We start from the raw sequence: 18,312 nt of genomic DNA on the forward strand, positions 1-18,312 counted from the left end.
GTAGGGTACTGAGTATAAAAGTTGGGAAGTAATGGTATGATTGTATAAGGCACTGTACAGGTGAGGAAGTATTTGAAATATTGTGTTTCATTTTGAAAACCCTGTTATAGGAAAAGTATTATTAAACTGGAAGGAACACAGGAAAGACTCATAAGGATGTTGCAGGGACTAGAGGTACTGAGTTACAGGGAGTGGATTACAGGCCCGACGTTAATGTTTGGAGTGTAGAAGACTGTCAGGTAATCTTATGAATGCGTATAAATCATGAGGGTCATTGATATAGTGAATGCATACAGTCTTCTTCCTAGTATCAGGGAATTAAGCAGTGGAGGACATAGGTTTAAAATAAGTGGGGGGAGATCTAATGGGAAACTAAGGAGCAACTTTTTATATTTAGGATGGTGCGCATGTGGAATGAGCATAAGAAAGTGGTTGGGAAACATACAATAACAATGTTTAAAACAACTTTCCAACCTTTACGATGTATGTCAATGACTTTGACAATGGGATTAATGGATTTGTGGCTAAATTTACTGATGATACAAAGATAGGAGGAGGAGCGGGTAGTATTGAGGAAACAGGGAGCCTGCAGAGAGACTTAGAATGCAATGTTGGCATTCATTTCTAGAGGTATAGAATATAAGAGCAGGGATGTGATGTTGAGGCTCTGTAAGGCACTCATGAGACCACACTTGGAGTATTGTGTGCAGTTTTGGGCTCCTTATTTTAGAAAGGAGATACTGACATCAGAGAGGGTTCAGAGAAGATTCACGAGAATGATTCCAGGAATGAAAGGGTTATCGTATGAGGAACATCTGCCAGCTCTTGGGCTGTATTCCCTGGAGTTCAGGAAAATGAGGCGGGATCTCAAAAAAAATTCCAAATGTTGAAAGGTCTGAACAGATTGGATATGGCAAGGTTATTTCCCCTGGTAGAGGAGTCTAGGACAAGAGGGCATGACTTCAGGATTGAAGGACGTCCATTTAGAACAGAGATGCAGAGAAATTACTTCAGTCAACAGGTGATAAGTCTGTGGAACTTGTTGCCACAAGCATCTGTGGATGCATTGGGTGCATTTAAGGCAGAGGTAGATAGGTTCTTTATTAGCCAGGGCATCAGAGGGTATAGGGAGAAGGCAGAAGAGTGGGGATGACTAGAAGAATTTGATCTGCCCATGATTGAATGGCGAAGCAGACTTGATGGGCCGAATGGCCAACTTCTACTCCTATATATATCTAAATAATGTGCCAACATAAACTTGTAGGACCAATGAGCTAGTATCAGTTCAGTAACACCGGAAGCGTGAGGGGGCCATAAAACAAAAGAGAACAGATACTTGACGCAACAAGGTAACAAGGTAACTGAAGGCTAAGAATAACTGCTTGAGGCTGGCAAGTCCGAAAGGGGAACAAAGACTGTGGATGAGAATTAGGCTAAAATAGGCTGCAGCTGATGCAATGCAAATGAGTGGCAGGTGACTCCTGTTAGCTGGGTGGAGACAGAGAGGAATCTGCCTATGCAAGTCTGACACCAAATGGCATCTTTGTTGGTATGAATCATTTGTTTGATTCTGTATGGCCTATGACATTTTTCTGTCAAAGGACGTTTGACCTGAATCATTCACCCTGTTTCATTCTATACAGTATCTTTTCTATATTTTCTTTTTATTTTGCATTTTCAGCATCTATATTTTTAATTTTCTTTGTCCATTTGCACCCAGCATAGTTTTTTCTTCTAAGCATATAAGCTGTCAATGAACAATGAATTCCCAAAATAGGTGAGGAAGCAAGAACTCTTTCTATAAAGTGTTTAACAATGCATACAGTTCCTTATCCATTGTCTGATGCTCCAGTTTCTTCAGCTCAAAGTGGCTGAATTGGAACTCTTAGTTGAATGGCAGAATTGATACATGGTTCCCTGCCTCTCCCTATCCAAAGCAGACACCCAGCACTGCAGAGAGCACAGGTCGTGCACATGTAAAATAAAACAGGAGTCTCAAATTTGCCAGTGCATGCCTTCTATGTTATCTGTATGCATTGCCAACAGGCAAATTTCCTCTGATAACCAAAAAGCTTGGCGTACATGTTCACATTTTAACAGCTTGTAATATAGGCACGGTAGCGTAGTGATTAGCACAATCACTTTTCAGCACCAGCGATCACCATTCAGGGTTTATCTTCTATCTGTAAAAGGTTTGTATATCCTCCCTGCGTCCATGTGTGTTCTAAAGCCTGTGATTACCCTCCTGATCATTGCTATCACAAGAAAAGTGAAGTTAATAGTACTGTAAAGTCAAGGAAGCAAAAGTCATAAGCAATGAGATTGAGGTTTGTAAGAGAGCTATATTATTACTTTGACATTTCTGAAAAGGACAATGAGCTTATGGCATTCAAGGCAGCTTTCAACGTTGTCCATTTTTGCAGCTTCTTCTCATTGGTTGTGGAGTTGTTATCAAGGAATTATTTGCTATTTGGTAGTATTGGAAGTATTGTTATAATAGATCAGGTTTTTCAAATCCCTTTCTGCATTTCACAACTATTCTATCATTCTGAATGTTTGCCTTTCTCAATAGTGAGAGCTGCTGGCTACTTTTAAGTGGCATTTATGCCACCCAGTTTTCTCTTCCTCTCTTCCCCCAATGAAATGAGAAGCCTGCCAAATGAAATATAATGATGCAGACCCTCCACCAACTTCACTTTGTCCCTGAGACACGTAAACAGGCAGCAGGCTGACACATTTCACCCTTTCACTTGCATATGCCAAGCTATGATTTCCTTTGAATACAGGATATATAGATACCTCAATAAAATATATTGTGCAATTTTTCATCTTCAGCAGACAGGAGACAGCCATAAATAAAACCAACAGGTAATAAATTTTAAAATTTGCACACAAGCAAAATACACATTTTATTGTGTTATAGAGTTTGATATGGAGCTTATTCACAGTACTATGTCACCAGTAGTTGCTACGTGCTGCAGAAACACATTGATGTGTTGCCAGGCTGACTGCCTGACCACAGAACAACATTAATATTATTCTCTTTCTATATATGTATTGTAGCAGAGAGTTTTATCAAAATATTACATTGCAATAGTTGTCATTGTAATCCTCAGTAATGACTCATCATTGAGATCTCCATTTATGACTATCTTAAATTACATCCTACATTAAATATTTTTTCGATGTTTTCTTGAGCTAAACCAATGGGCAGGTGTCACTGTCCTCATCTATCTCTCTCTCTCTCTCTCTCAGCTAAGGTACCCTATGTAAAGGACAGGGTCTGTGCTCTGCAGATCTATAAAACCAATTAAAGCACTGCCTTAATTGGCTAGCTCAACAGTCAGGTAATGTAATTTGAGTGAAGGTGCCACTCAAGACTGATGCAGTTATTTAATGATTTCATGTGCCTTGCTGGTGCCTGATACATTAACGTAAAAGGAAAAGAAAAAGAATTAGACTGTGGAAGGAAGCACACACACTTTATGCTACATTTTACTGGTGTGGATGAAATCAGGAGCAGGGTAGTCATATACAATAGGAAATATGCTGACCTCTGAGCAACAGGCAGAACCAAAAGCTTTCATTGACAGAAGGAAGATCAGCTAATATCTAAACTGATTCTTGAAACAGCACACATAAAAGTTGCTGGTGAACGCAGCAGGCCAGGCAGCATCTCTAGGAAGAGCTGCAGTCGACGTTTCAGGCTGAGACCCTTCGTCAGGACTAACTGAAGGAAGCGTGAGTAAGGGATTTGAAAGTTGGAGGGGGAGGGGGAGATCCAAAATGATAGGAGAAGACAGGAGGGGGAGGGATGGAGCCAAGAGCTGGACAGGTGATAGGCAAAAGGGATACGAGAGGATCATGGGACAGGAGGTCCGGGAAGAAAGACGGGGTGGGGGGGGGGATCCCAGAGGATGGGCAAGGGGTATATTCAGAGGGGCAGAGGGAGAAAAAGGAGAGTGAGAGAAAGAATGTGTGTATAAAAATAAGTAACAGATGGGGTACGAGGGGAAGGTGGGGCATTAGCGGAAGTTAGAGAAGTCGATATTCATGCCATCAGGTTGGAGGCTACCCAGACGGAATATAAGGTGTTGTTCCTCCAACCTGAGTGTGGCTTCATCTTTACATTAGAGGCCGTGGATAGACTGTCAGAATGGGAATGGGATGTGGAATTAAAATGTGTGGCCACTGGGAGATCCTGCTTTTTCTGGCGGACAGAGCGTAGATGTTCAGCAAAGCGGTCTCCCAGTCTGCGTTGGGTCTCGCCAATATATAAAAGGCCACATCGGGAGCACTGGACGCAGTATATCACCCCAGTCGACTCTCAGGTGAAGTGTTGCCTCACCTGGAAGGACTGTTTTGGGCCCTGAATGATGGTGAGGGAGGAAGTGTAAGGGCATGTGTAGCACTTGTTCCGCTTACACGGATAAGTGCCAGGAGGGAGATCAGTGGGGAGGGATGGGGGGGACGAATGGACAAGGGAGTCGAGTAGGGAGCGATCCCTGCAGAAAGCAGAGAGAGCGGGGAGGGAAAGATGTGCTTAGTGGTGGGATCCCGTTGGAGGTGGCGGAAGTTACGGAGAATAATATGTTGGACACGGAGGCTGGTGGGGTGGTAGGTGAGGACCAGGGGAACCCTGTTCCTAGTGGGGTGGCGGGAGGATGGAGTGAGAGCAGATGTACGTGAAATGGGGGAGATGCGTTTAAGAGCAGAGTTGATAGTGGAGGAAGGGAAACCCCTTTCTTTAAAAAAGGAAGACATCTCCCTCGTCCTGGAATGAAAAGCATCATCCTGAGAGCAGATGCGGTGGAGACGGAGGAATTGCGAGAAGGGGATGGCGTTTTTGCAAGAGACAGGGTGAGAAGAGGAATAGTCCAGATAGCTGTGAGAGTCAGTAGGCTTATAGTAGACATCAGTGGATAAGCTGTCTCTAGAGACAGAGACAGAAAGATCTAGAAAGGGGAGGGAGGTGTCGGAAATGGACCAGGTAAACTTGAGGGCAGGGTGAAAGTTGAAGGCAAAGTTAATAAAGTCAACGAACTCTGCATGCGTGCAGGAAGCAGCGCCAATGCAGTTGTCGATGTAGCGAAGGAAAAGTGGGGGACAGATACCAGAATAGGCACGGAAAATAGATTGTTCGACAAACCCAACAAAAAGGCAGGCATAGCTGGGACCCATACGGGTGCCCATAGCTACACCTTCAGTTTGGAGGAAGTGGGAGGAGCCAAAGGAGAAATTATTAAGAGTAAGGACTAATTCCGCTAGACGGAGCAGAGTGGTGGTAGAGGGGAACTGATTAGGTCTGGAGTCCAAAAAGAAGCGTAGAGCTTTGAGACCTTCCTGATGGGGGATGGAAGTATATAGGGACTGGACATCCATGGTGAAAATAAAGTGGTGGAGGCCAGGGAACTTAAAATCATCGAAAAGTTTAAGAGCGTGAGAAGTGTCACGAACATAGGTAGGAAGGGATTGAACAAGGGGTGATAAAACCGTGTCGAGGTATGCAGAAACGAGTTCGGTGGGGCAGGAGCAAGCTGAGACAATAGGTCGGCCAGGACAGGCAGGTTTGTGGATCTTGGGTAGGAGATAGAAACAGGAAGTGCGAGGTGTGGGAACTATAAGGTTGGTAGCAGTGGATGGGAGATCCCCTGAGCGGATAAAGTCGGTGATGGTGTGGGAGACAATGGCCTGGTGCTCCTTAGTGGGGTCACGATCGAGGGGTAAATAAGAGGAGGTATCCGCGAGTTGTCGCTGTGCCTCGGCAAGGTAGAGGTCAGTACGCCAGACTACCACAGCACCCCCCTTATCGGCGGGTTTAATAATAAGGTTAGGATTAGTATGGAGGGAATGGAGAGCAGAGCGTTCCGAAGGAGTGAGGTTGGAATGGGGACAAGGTGCGGTGAAGTTGAGATGGTTGATGTCCCGTCGGCAGTTAGCAATAAAGAGATCCAGAGCAGGCAGAAGACCAGAGCGGGGTGTCCATGAAGAGGAGGAGGGTTGAAGACGGGAGAAGGGGTCATCGGTGGGTGTGGAAGAGCCCTTGCCGAAGAAGTAGGCTCAGAGACGGAGACGGCGGAAGAAAAGTTCTGCATCATGGCGAACACGGAACTCGCTGAGGTGTGGGCGAAGGGGGACAAAGGTGAGGCCCTTACTGAGAACAGAGCGCTCTGCCTCCGACAGTTGAAGGTCGGAGGGGATGGTAAAGACCCGGCACGGATGAGAGCTGGGATCGGAGGGGGGAGGGGGGAGGCTGGGTGTGTCAATGGAGAGGGGAGGGTTGGTGTGGGAGGAAGATGGAGCCTCTGAGGACCCAGGAGCTGACGGTGGTATCTGAGGGAGATGGGATTGCAGAGTATTGGTGGGGAAGGGGAGATGGGAGTCACAACAGCAGCACATAAAGACCCGGCCTGGAGTTCAAGGCTGGAGTCGCAGTTGGTGGTTGCGCAATCACTTTGAATGTGTCCATGGTCGTTGCTGGAGTCCGGGTTTTGAAAATGCCGGTGAGATCAATGGCAGGGGCCGCAGTCTGAAGTTCATACCTGCTAGTTTCATGGCCAGCAGGCTCTGGAGTCCGTAGATATAGGATCTTGCGATCTTTGCCTAACATGACAAAGTCAAAAAAACGGCGATTGCAGGCGTGAATCCGACGAAGGATGAAATAATGGGTAGGATCATTACAGACGGCGAAGAAAGTGTCCCGAAGGTGTGGAAGGGTCTGGGATAGGGACACCAAGTACCTCCTCATGGCGCAGTGAGTCGCCTTCAGAGCTTGACGGGAGAAGCGGCGAGAGGCAGAGTCAATAAAATGTGAGTACCTGGGATCCTCAGAAGGTCCAAATTGAGAGGCTCGGAAACGAATCCTAAAGCCAACTGGAGTAAGTTGGCGACAGAGGTACGTTCCAAGAAAGGATATATGGCTGTGATAGCAAGTCTGAGTCAAAGTGTGGTCGAAAAGTTGAAGAGCCGACGTAATTACAGATGGGGAGCAGTGAGAGATGGTTTCACTGAACTCTTGATATTCTTTTGAAGGTGTTCATGATTTTGGAAACTTATGCAGACAAGGAAAATTTCTTATGGCTATAGGAACCTGAATCAGAAGTGGCCAACTAGTACAAGAACTCATGGATGTCACACAACTGTTGTCAGAAGTTGCTGGAGGAATTCAGCATCTATGGAGAAGAGTAAACAGTTGACGTTTCTGGCCAAGATCCTTCATAAGAGATGGGAAAAAAAATATGAGAATGTGCATTTCCAGCATCTGCAGATTTTCTCGTCAGAAGTTATTGTATTCAAATGTAAAAGCCACTCCAAAATGGCTACAATGGAAAGCCGTGGAAATGCATTTGCAGATGAAATTGCAAAAAGGGTGACATGGGATGGGGTAAAATAAATAAAAGAAATACCAAGAATGTATGCAGGGAACCTGGTGACTGGAATTATACAAATAAAGTTGAATTCTGTATCATAGACAAATATATAAGATATTCTAGAGATGTAAGCTCAATGTCCTGGCCAGGAAAACTGGTTCTGGGGATGGAAAATGGTGAGAAATTAAACAGTGATAGAGTATGGAGATATGACTCCAGTCATAGACTAGTAACTCCAACTAATTTGCCTCCTTATCTGGCACAGCAGGTACTCTCCTTAGAACACACTGGAGTGCAAAAGATGATCAACAGTTTCTCCCAGTGGTGGCGGAATCCAAATTTCAGGACACAAATATTTGAAATATGCATGAAATGCCAGAAAATCAATCCTGGAGCAGTGGGAAAACTAGCACAATTAAGTGCTTCTTCCTCTCCTGGTCCATTTTCACACTTCCAAGTGGACAACATCACTTTGCCAAAGTGTCAAGGATACTCAGGTGTACTAGTAGTAGTGGACAAGTTTTCAAGAAAGGTAAGCCAGTGCCACTAACATAGCAAAAATTCTGATCAAGGATGATATTCCTCGATGGGGATTGCCAGGACACATCGACTCTGACCATGAAGCATATTTCACTGGGAATGTTTGTCAGGAATTATGTTGACCGATGAACATTTAATGGTCTCTTCATTGTTCACATCACCCAGTGTCATCAGAACAAGTCAAACAAATGAATTAAACCATCAAACAATGACTGCCTAAGAGTCATGAGGAAGACAAACCATGGCCTGTGGCTCTTCTGTAGCATCAGAGCAACCCCAAACATAAAGTAGATCCATTTGAAGTGGTAACAAGTCATCCTACATCCCTGCTGGGAGCCCACAATCTCAAAGAGGCTGATATACTCATTATGGCAGTCAGTTTAATTAATTATTGTGTGATAGTAACCAACGCTACTATGTCTGCTTCTCAACAGGTTTCTGCCATTTGAAATGATACAACAGAACAAGGACATACCCTGATTCCTGGTGAGAGGGTCCTGATTAAGAAACCACATGAGGATCCACTGGAAGCTCGAAGGGAAGGTCCTTATCAAGTGCTGTTACTTACCTATTGCGTGGTGGAAGTAGAAGGTAAAACTAAGTGGATACATGCCAACCACTGCAAGTGAGCTAAAGTGGTACCCAATGATGACAACAAGTGCCGTGGTGAAGGTGCTAGTAACTTCTTGACCTAGTACCTACACTGGCTACAGTGAGCATACCATCATTAACGATGTAAACATTTATATAAATATATTCTGCGTAACTTTGTGTATTATACCATATCTGATCCTATTCATGTCTTATTCTGGAACTATTTAGTATTTGCATCTAATGTTCATGACAATGCTTTTAAATTTTTTCATGTATTCAGTATAAAAAATACCTTTGTTTCAGTTCAGAAGGTACCAATCCAGTAGGGCAAAGTTCATTCAATTACACTTTACATTGTCCAAAATGGGGTAATAACTCAGGAAATTTCATTGATAATATACATCAAAATATATTACAATTCAACAAAACTCCTGTCAAATAATAAGAAATGATCTAAGTTCATAAAACAATACCTACTTTATGTGCAGAAATGGAGTTTATACCTCTCACATAATTGGTTAGGATCCTGTCATTTAGAGTATATTTCTCCTGTCATGAGACATACACAGACCTTACTTTTACCTTCCAAGTCTAGAAATAAACAATTCATTTCAGAAGGAGGTTTGTTTTGTATTTTTTCTTACAGGAACATCTGCATAATGTGAAACTACGGCACATCATCAGCGTACCTGGGATCACCAGGTGTTTTGGGTCTTCCAACACCATATACCTTCGCCCAGGCGACCCAACCGGGGTTGATCAGACCCCGGCCTGTGTCCTAGCAGCAACCCGCGGATCTGCCCTCTTTATCCAGAGCCATCTTGACGCTTTCTCTGCTGCATCTGTGGTGATAGAAATGGCTCTCCTTCTCTCTTTCCCATGATTCCAAGCGCGGTGTATACTTTGCAGAGTGACTGGCCTGCAAAGTCATGACACCCGACCTCCATGGGCCAACACTTTGTTCTCCAGACCAAATCTTTCTGCTGCCACAGTTACAATCACGATTGTCACTACCTGCAATCTCCTCACCACACCACCTTTGGCCACTGTTTCCAAAACTAGATCTACGTCCTCATCAAATCTTTGCCACTCTGCTTTCTGGCAGGCTTTGGGCCATCTGATCCGCACGGTCTGAGATGTGATGTTGGGATGCACAGCTCGCACCACACGGAGGCTCTGGGTACTGTGGGGTGCTTCCTGATCCTGCTCCTCCTCTGTCTCACCAGATTGGAAGTCTGCGCATTGTGGTGCTCTCTTTTGCTCTTTGCACTTCATCCTTGACCGGTGGATTCTCAAGCCTCTCTGGTTCTTACAAATTTTGCCACAGATGCTCTGTATACTCATTGTCGTTTGTCCATTGCAATGGGTCGGTGCCTTGTCCGGCTGGGAAGCTCTTCCGCCCCTCCTCTCGGGCTTCCCTGGGAGTATCTTTCCATTCTTTGATCTGTAGCCTGGAGGCACGGGAGCTGTGGTTAGGGCTGCTAACCCACCCCGCCATGGTTTACTGTCTTTTCAGGCTGTCAACCAGACTCTTCTGGTAGTCACCAAACTTTCTTGGTCACCAACCAGATTCTTCCTGGTAGTCACTGGTGTCCCAGGAGGTAGTATCAATTATATTCTCATTAAATCTTTTTTCAAGTAAGAGTGGGGAGGAAACTTGTGCGGTTATGGGCAAGGACTGTTGTATTTACATAGCTGATGAATATGAAGGCATAACTGATTTGGCTGATCATATCCTTAAAGAAGTGGCTAAAATCCATCATTCTAATGGATGAAATTTCTTTGACTGGATTCATTTAAGTCTTGGCGGTGGGGTTACTCAGTCTTATATTATTCATACTAATATGTCTTATCATAATTTATGTTTTTTTACTTGTTCAAAGATCATTAATAGAATAGTTCAAACGCATATAAGCATGCCTACTAATCTATCTAACAATGACATAATTATATGACTACTTTGAAGAATATATACCCTTTGATAGTTCCTAACTTAAGTAGTTTTTGATTATTTTATAATTAACATAACCACAAGTTTTACTGCCTCTGAATTTTCAGATATAATAATTCTAAATGTGTGATTAAGAATCAAAGGGAGGATTATGGGATCAGACTGTTCAATGGTGATTTTCTTTGTCATTTCTTTGCCCATTCTCCTAATTTGTCCAAGTCCACTGCAGCCTCCCTGCTTCATCATAACTACTTGCCCCTTCACCTGTCTTTGTATTATTCACAGACTTAACCACAAAGCTATCAATTCCATTGTCTCAGGGTATAAATAATGGAACTCTCTTTGGTCTAGAATAGGAGCTGAAAGAAAAAAAAGGGAAGTGGTGCATGATGAGGGTTCTGTGGATATTCCCCTGTTCTCAGACACTGACCATCAAAATCTTATACAGATGGTCACAGACCTGCTGATACCAAGGGAGAAATATTACTGGTGGATGCAGTACATCCATGCATTACATAATATGTGGATATTTACACTCATAACATTGAAATTTTAATGCTCAGAAGCCCAATTTTCTACTTAGAGTCTTATCAGTACAATTCCTTTCTTTCTTTTTAAATCTTTTTATTAAATAAGTATACAAAAAGGTAAGCCATATAGGCACTAATACACTGTTAGAATATAATAAAATTACAGAAGATATTAATACAAAAAAAATACTACAAACAATGTAATTTAAACATAACGTACCAAGGTAACATAATAGTATACTAATTTTTATATATATATCAATAGAGAAAAGAAACCCCCCCCCCAAAAAAACACCGTGCAACTAACTAAAAGCAAAGCAGAGCGATGGGCTAACTTGAAACCAAACAGAGATAAAAAACTTAAAATCACGTCCTGAATCCTGACCTCCATTAAAAACAGTAAAAAAAACAAGAAGGGTATATATTACATTAAATTAAAATATTGAATAAAAGATCTCCAGGTCTGTTCAAATTTAAATGAGGAGTCATAAAGATTGCTTCTAATTCTCTCCAAATTTAAGCATAATACCGTCTGAGAAAACCAAAAAAAGGTAGTTGGAGCATTAAGCTCTTTCCAATGTTGTAAGATACATCTTTTCGCCATTAAAGTAAGAAATGCAATCATTCTACGGGCTGAAGGGGAAAGATTACTGGAAATTTTAGGTAGTCCAAAGATAGCAGTAATAGGGTGAGGAGAGATATCTATATTCAATACCTTGGAGATAATATTAAAAATGTCTCTCCAAAAAGTTTCCAGAGTAGGGCAAGACCAAAACATGTGAGTTAAAGAGGCTATCTGCCCCGGACATCTATCACAAAAAGGATTAATATGAGAATAAAAGCGCGCTAACTTATCTTTGGACATATGTGCTCTATGACCAACTTTAAATTGAATTAGGGAATGTTTAGCACAGATAGAGGAAGTATTGACCAATTGTAAAATCTGTCCCCAGTCATCCACGGAAATGATAAACCCCAATTCCTGTTCCCAATCTACCCTAATCTTACCAAATGGAGCTTTCCTAAGTTTCATAATAATATTATAAATCATAGCCGATGCACCTTTCTGACATGGATTAAGGTTAATTATAGTATCTAAAATGTATGTAGGAGGAAGCACTGGAAAGGAAGAAAGTATAGTACTTAGGAAATTTCTAACTTGTAGATATCTAAAAAAATGTATTCTTGATAAGTTATATTTATTAGATAATTGTTCAAAAGACATAAGGGAACCATCTAAAAATAAATCCAAAAACCAAAAATTTTTATATATATTTCAGGCATTACCAATCTTTGGTCCAAAATCTTTTTTTGACAAAGTCGACTCTAAAATTTCTTCATTTATTTGGCAAAATAAAAACCCGAGACTGGGTAAAATACATTTACAGAAAGCTAAGAGAGATGGAGGCTTAGCATTACCTAACTTTAGATTTTATTATTGGGCAATTAATATTCGACATATGAAATTCTGGTTACTTGACCAGGATATACTATCCATTCCTAAATGGGTAGCATTGGAATTACAATCTGTTCAGGGTTATACACTTGGCTCTATTTTAAGTTCCTCTCTTCCTTTTGATTTGAAACGCCTTAAACAGGTGTCTAACTCGATAGTTAAATATACCTTATGTATTTGGTTTCAATTCAGAAAATTTTTTGATCTTAATCAATTTGGGTTAGCGATTCCTATTTTAGGTAACATATTTTTTCCTCCCTCTTTTACGGATCGTGCTTTTCAAATTTGGAAGACTAAGGGTATTTCACGGTTATCAGTACAATTCCTAAGAACAGCTATAAAATCAAAGACAGATGTAACCTTAATATGCATTGTATTAATATCATACCAATATAATCATCTCTTGTTCAATTAAAATGATGAATTATTTCTTGTTTTTAAAACTTTAGTTCTCATATGCAATTTTTTTCATGTATACCATTATAATCTCATAGCAAGAATGATCTTCATGTCACATGAAAAAATAATAACCTTAATATTTTATCCTATATGTTTCTTCAAAAGCAAAACAGCCAGGAAACTAAATTGACTCTTCATTAAATACCTTGCATTATTAGTTTTCCAAACTTTTCATTCTGGTCTCACTTTATTTCCCTTTGCTAATCTATTCAAAGTTGCTCATTTAGATATGAAATTTAGTTAGGCTCCTGTCAACACAGACTGCAGCTGAGAGCAACGAGAAACAGGGTACTGCGCAGATTATGTAAAGGATAACAATAGCCTGTTACCAAGGAATCAAAATTCTAGACAATATAAGTCAAAGCAATATATATGAGACACAGGTTTAAAATAAAAGCAGCTTATTAAACCTCCAAGTCTAAGGATAACAATATGAAACTAAATCATGGCACCAAAAGATTACATCAAATTATACCTGTGCTGGGCCATAAATGTTAATTGACACAGCATGATTAATCATTAACAACAATGGGAAGTTTCACCAATTCTCAGAAGTGTTGACTGCACTCATCCTCAAGAATTTTACTCCAAAAATATCCCAAAGTGATGATGAGGAAAATGAGATGTATAGAATCTGCCATTATAATCTCCTGTGAACTACATTTTACAAAGATAATGGAGATCCATCATTCTTCTCTGGCCAGAAGTACACTGGAAAAAAGTGAAACAAACTTTTGAAATGACTTCCAGAGTAAATAATTAAGTACAGCCATTGCACAATGACAATCACTTCTAACAGTTTCATAATATACATTACTGTAGTCCATCAGAAAATCATATTCTTCGAAAGTGTCATTACTTACAACGATGAAATTTTATGCTGTGATTTTACCCTTCCCCAAAGAAAATTTTATTATGAATTTAGTTCCCACAAAGCAAAAAAGATAGTTATAAATCAATACTGCCTTTACATTGGTACAACACATAAGAAAAAGCTAAAGTGGTTTCCTGTCTACAGGTTCAGCTGTGATGACACTGGGTTTGCTGACCTCAAAGTTCGGAATTCCAATGAAATCCTTAAGCCCTAACCAATATAAATAGCTACAAATACCCTCAATAAAGGGAGATTATACTGTATCTATCCAATACTCATAGACTAGTTCACTTCCCTGTTTATTCTTCATGGCGAGCTTAGTTGCCAATACCCACTAATCAAGTGGTGAGTACCTCCACTCAACCAAGGAGAAGACACTTCCAGCTAATTATGTAGTTCAAACACAGTTCAATTCTTTTCAGTGATACGTATTTAAATCCAAACAATATTCTTAAAATACATTTAAAACTCTCAGAGGATTTCTTTCATATAAAAGACTTAAAAATTACAAACCATTTCTGAAAACAAAAGGATTTCCAAAGCACAGTACATTTCCTGTTAGCTACAAAGACATACCAATGATGCAAATGAACCAGTCATCCATCGTAGCAATCGAAGGCAGAGGAATGGGCTCTTGTTCACTCTGTGTTTCCTTTATGCTTTGTATTGCCCTTTACACCTTTCCTAAAAAGCCTGAACTGCTCTCTTCATTTATACAGTTTAGTTGCCACTTGGGTGATTTCACTTGGCCCAAAGCCTCCGCTGCTCACGGTTGCCCATGGATCTCCCAGTGGCCACATATTTTAATTCCACATCCCATTCCCATTCTGATATGTCTATCCATGGCCTCCTCTACTGTAAAGATGAAGCCACACTCAGGTTGGAGGAACAACAGCTTGGGGTAGCCTCCAACCTGATGGCATGAACATTGACTTCTCTAACTTCTGCTAATGCCCCACCTCCCCCTCGTACCCCATCCGTTATTTATTTATATACACACACTCTTTCTCTCTCTCTCTCTCCTTTTTCTCCCTCTGTCCCTCTGACTATACCCTTTGCCTATCCTCTGCGTTTCCCCCCCCCTCCCCCTTTTCCTTCTCCCTGGGCCTCCTGTCCCATGATCCTCTCATATCCCTTTTGCCAATCAACTGTCCAGCTCTTGGCTCCATCCCTCCCCCTCCTGTCTCCTCCTATCATTTTAGATCTCCCCCTCCCCCTCCCACTTTCAAATCTCTTACTAGCTAGTTCTGACGAAGGGTCTCAGCCTGAAACGTCGACTGTACCTCTTCCTGGAGATGCTGCCTGGCCTGCTGCGTTCACCAGCAACTTTGATGTGTGTTGCCCATGGATGTTGCATCCTAGCTGTCTAGATTTGCAAGCCAGGGCAATACAATTTGGACAGCAAGCTGTGGTCCATGCATCTGATGAACCCAAATGAATGGCAGTGTCTGATACAGTTTGGCACCAGCAGCTTCACAGAAGTAGTCAGAGTTGAACTCAACATAGGACTGCTTTAGCAACTCCAGCTCTGGATTTTCCTTCGGGGTTTACTCCAAAAACCTTCCTCATGAGTGGGTATAGCAACAAGGCAGCAGAGGTTTGAGATCAGAGTTTTTCTTCTCCTAGGTGTGCTACCAACCATAGCTGATGAGCCCCATCTGCCCAAATTGAAAGGTTTACGGCACCAGTAATGACTTTTGCCCCTTCTCCTGTCAGTAGAAATGGTTGCGCTGAGCATAGTAGCTAAGCCACATGTGAAGGCTAGGAGATGGACTTGATTGTCAGTGGCTATTTGAGGTGCACACCATTGGGAGCATTTAATGCGTAGTGGGAGTTTATCCCCATTACTACCTTGGGCTATAACAACCTTAAAGAATCAAGGGTGACTTCACACATATGTGATATTCTTTCAAATAAATTTTAACACAAATGATCTAAAAGTTTCTTGGAGACTCAGATCCCATGTACCCACAATTAGTGGAGTGAAGTTAACTTCTCTGAGTACATCAATCTTCCCACTAATTAATAGATCAGTTATTGTTGTGGTATGTGATTGTTTCTATCTGGTCTGCAAATTTCTTGAACAAAGCAACTTAGCCAGCATTGTCCGTTTTGAAAGATGTCAAATTAAATAGCCCATTGTCTTAAACTGCACCTCTTCAGCAATAAGACAGGTGTTCTGGCCAGCATCCTGTGCTATAAAAGTGCTTCTAACTGCAAAGTTGGGTTTTTTCAATTTCAAGCTGATTACTGCTTTCCATTTATATTAAGAATTAAAAACTGCTCCCGTTTGCCACCAGAAGCTAAACAAAGAATATTAGTTACAAATTTAATTTAGAACTGTTAGACCTGTGTTTAGCAGCTGCTGTGTTTAGAAAGCTAAGCCTAGCATAAAACAAGAGATCCCTAGGCCCAGGAAGTTAATATACATTACACTGCAAGGGGCCAGTTTGTTCTTATTACTCTGGTTATTTACAAGAGTGTTTACATTTACACAGAGCTATTGTAGAAGCCATTACCAAGTGTCATTTGTTGTAACAAATGCTTGAGTATGAGAGAAGGAGACCTGAATATGCACCCTGCTTGAATGTTGAGCTACAAAGTCAGTGAATACTACACAGTAAAATAGCTTGTTGAACCTCATGGAATAGTGCACAAAGAAGTTGAAGTGCAGCTAGAAAAGTATGTCATACATCTGCCATTTGATTCACAAAGTACAGCAAGAACACCAATAATCAATTGAAGTACCTGACATTAGAAATCCATGTCATTCCCGTTCATTTGTATGCTATTGGTATCTTTCAGTAATTACAAAAGCTATGCTGTTGCCCTGCAAAACCATTCACTGTTGCTGTGGGAGAAGATCTTTTCTTTTGTGTTGCACATGCTTTTAAAATGCTCCACTAAAGAGAACGAAGGTCCTATTCAGCTGGTGATTGGTGCTCAGCTGAAAGGAAATGTGGTTCATTCTAAGTAAGTAATGTAGCCTAACATGCAGAATTATATCTTGTCATCCAACATCCATCGTCTGAGACTTTATTATCTTCTGCCACTGTAACATAATAAACTCATTAGAAGTCAAAGGAAAGTGATGTGTAGTAACCAGGGAATCATGGAAGTATAGAAACTAGAGTCATTCATCAAACCCTTTATGTTCTAATATTTGATTGTAAAATGATAGCTAATTTTTCTCCAAACTCAATCTGCTCTTCTGATCTGTAACTCTACCTATCAAGATATATCTGGCTCAATTGAGCAACTTTTATTTGGAATATCATTGAATATGGAGCAAAAGTTCCAGATTTCCACAAATATTAAAACTGAGCAATCTAACTTAAATTTCAAGCTAGTTTCAAGGTTCAGAGTTATCTCATCCAGAGGAAGAAGTTTCTGGCCATTTGCTAATTCAAATACATTGATTATAGTTTGCAGCGCTTGGAGTTTCATGGCAGGGAGAGTTTCTCCCTTCTACTGTCTGCGTGGGATGATGAGGCTATCGGGACTTTGAAACTCTTCTTTACCGTGCCCATGGTCTGCTCTTTATCAAATTATGGTATTGCTTTGCACTGTTGTAACTATATGTTATAATTATGTGGCAGGAGTGGAGGGCAGAGGAAGCTGTTCAGGAGGCAGAGATGAGGCTGTGTCACAGGAGGCTGGTGGGAGTGGTGACACAAGGCCGAGCTGGGCTAGGATCCTTTCCAACTCCCCAATGAACACCAGAGGGAAGGAAAGGCGTCGTCTAGTTCAGGAGGAGGTGAGAGCAGTAGTGGAGGAGGTGAGAGCCTGCAAGGCAGTGGGAATGAAGCAACAGGGAGCTTGGACAACATGGGAGAATGCAGTTGAGAGGAAAGTGACCTGGGCTGATCTTTGGAAAGCCGAACCACACCACATCCAATTTCTCATCCAGGCAGTGTACGATGTGCTTCCAAAGCCCATCAAACCTGCACACATGGGGCAAGGCAGAGTCATCTGCGTGCCCACTGTGCTCCAAGTGAGGAACCCTGGAGCACATCCTCAGCGGCTGTGCAAGGGCACTTGGTGAGGGACGGTACAGGTGGAGGCATGATCAGGTCCTGCAGACCATCGCTGAAGCCGTCAGCGCAGGAGTTGAGTGGGTGAAGCGGTCCCGACCCTCCAAGCTGACCATTACCTTTGTCAGAGCTGGGGAGCAGCCAATACCTGCCAAAAGAACATCTGCAGGCATTCCGACCTCTGCAAGGGACTGGCAGCTGTTGGTGGACCTCGAAGGGCAGCTGAAGTTCCCCAACCATATCGCAGCCACCACCCTGCGACCAGACATTTTCCTAGTGTCTGAGTCTACTAAGCAAGTGGTGCTGCTGGAGCTGACAGTCTCATGGGAAGATAACTTCGAGGAGGCCTTTGAAAGGAAGCTCTCCAAGTATGCAGGACTGGTCAGCAACTGTCAGCAGGCTGGATGGAGAGTGAGGTGTCTCCCAGTGGAGGGTGGCTGTAGGGGATTCGTGGCCCGTTCCTTAGTTAGAGCCTTCAGCATTTTGGGCATCGAGGGAGAGGGG

Source organism: Mobula hypostoma, chromosome 3, assembly GCF_963921235.1.
Source record: "Mobula hypostoma chromosome 3, sMobHyp1.1, whole genome shotgun sequence".
Lineage (NCBI taxonomy): Eukaryota > Metazoa > Chordata > Chondrichthyes > Myliobatiformes > Myliobatidae > Mobula > Mobula hypostoma.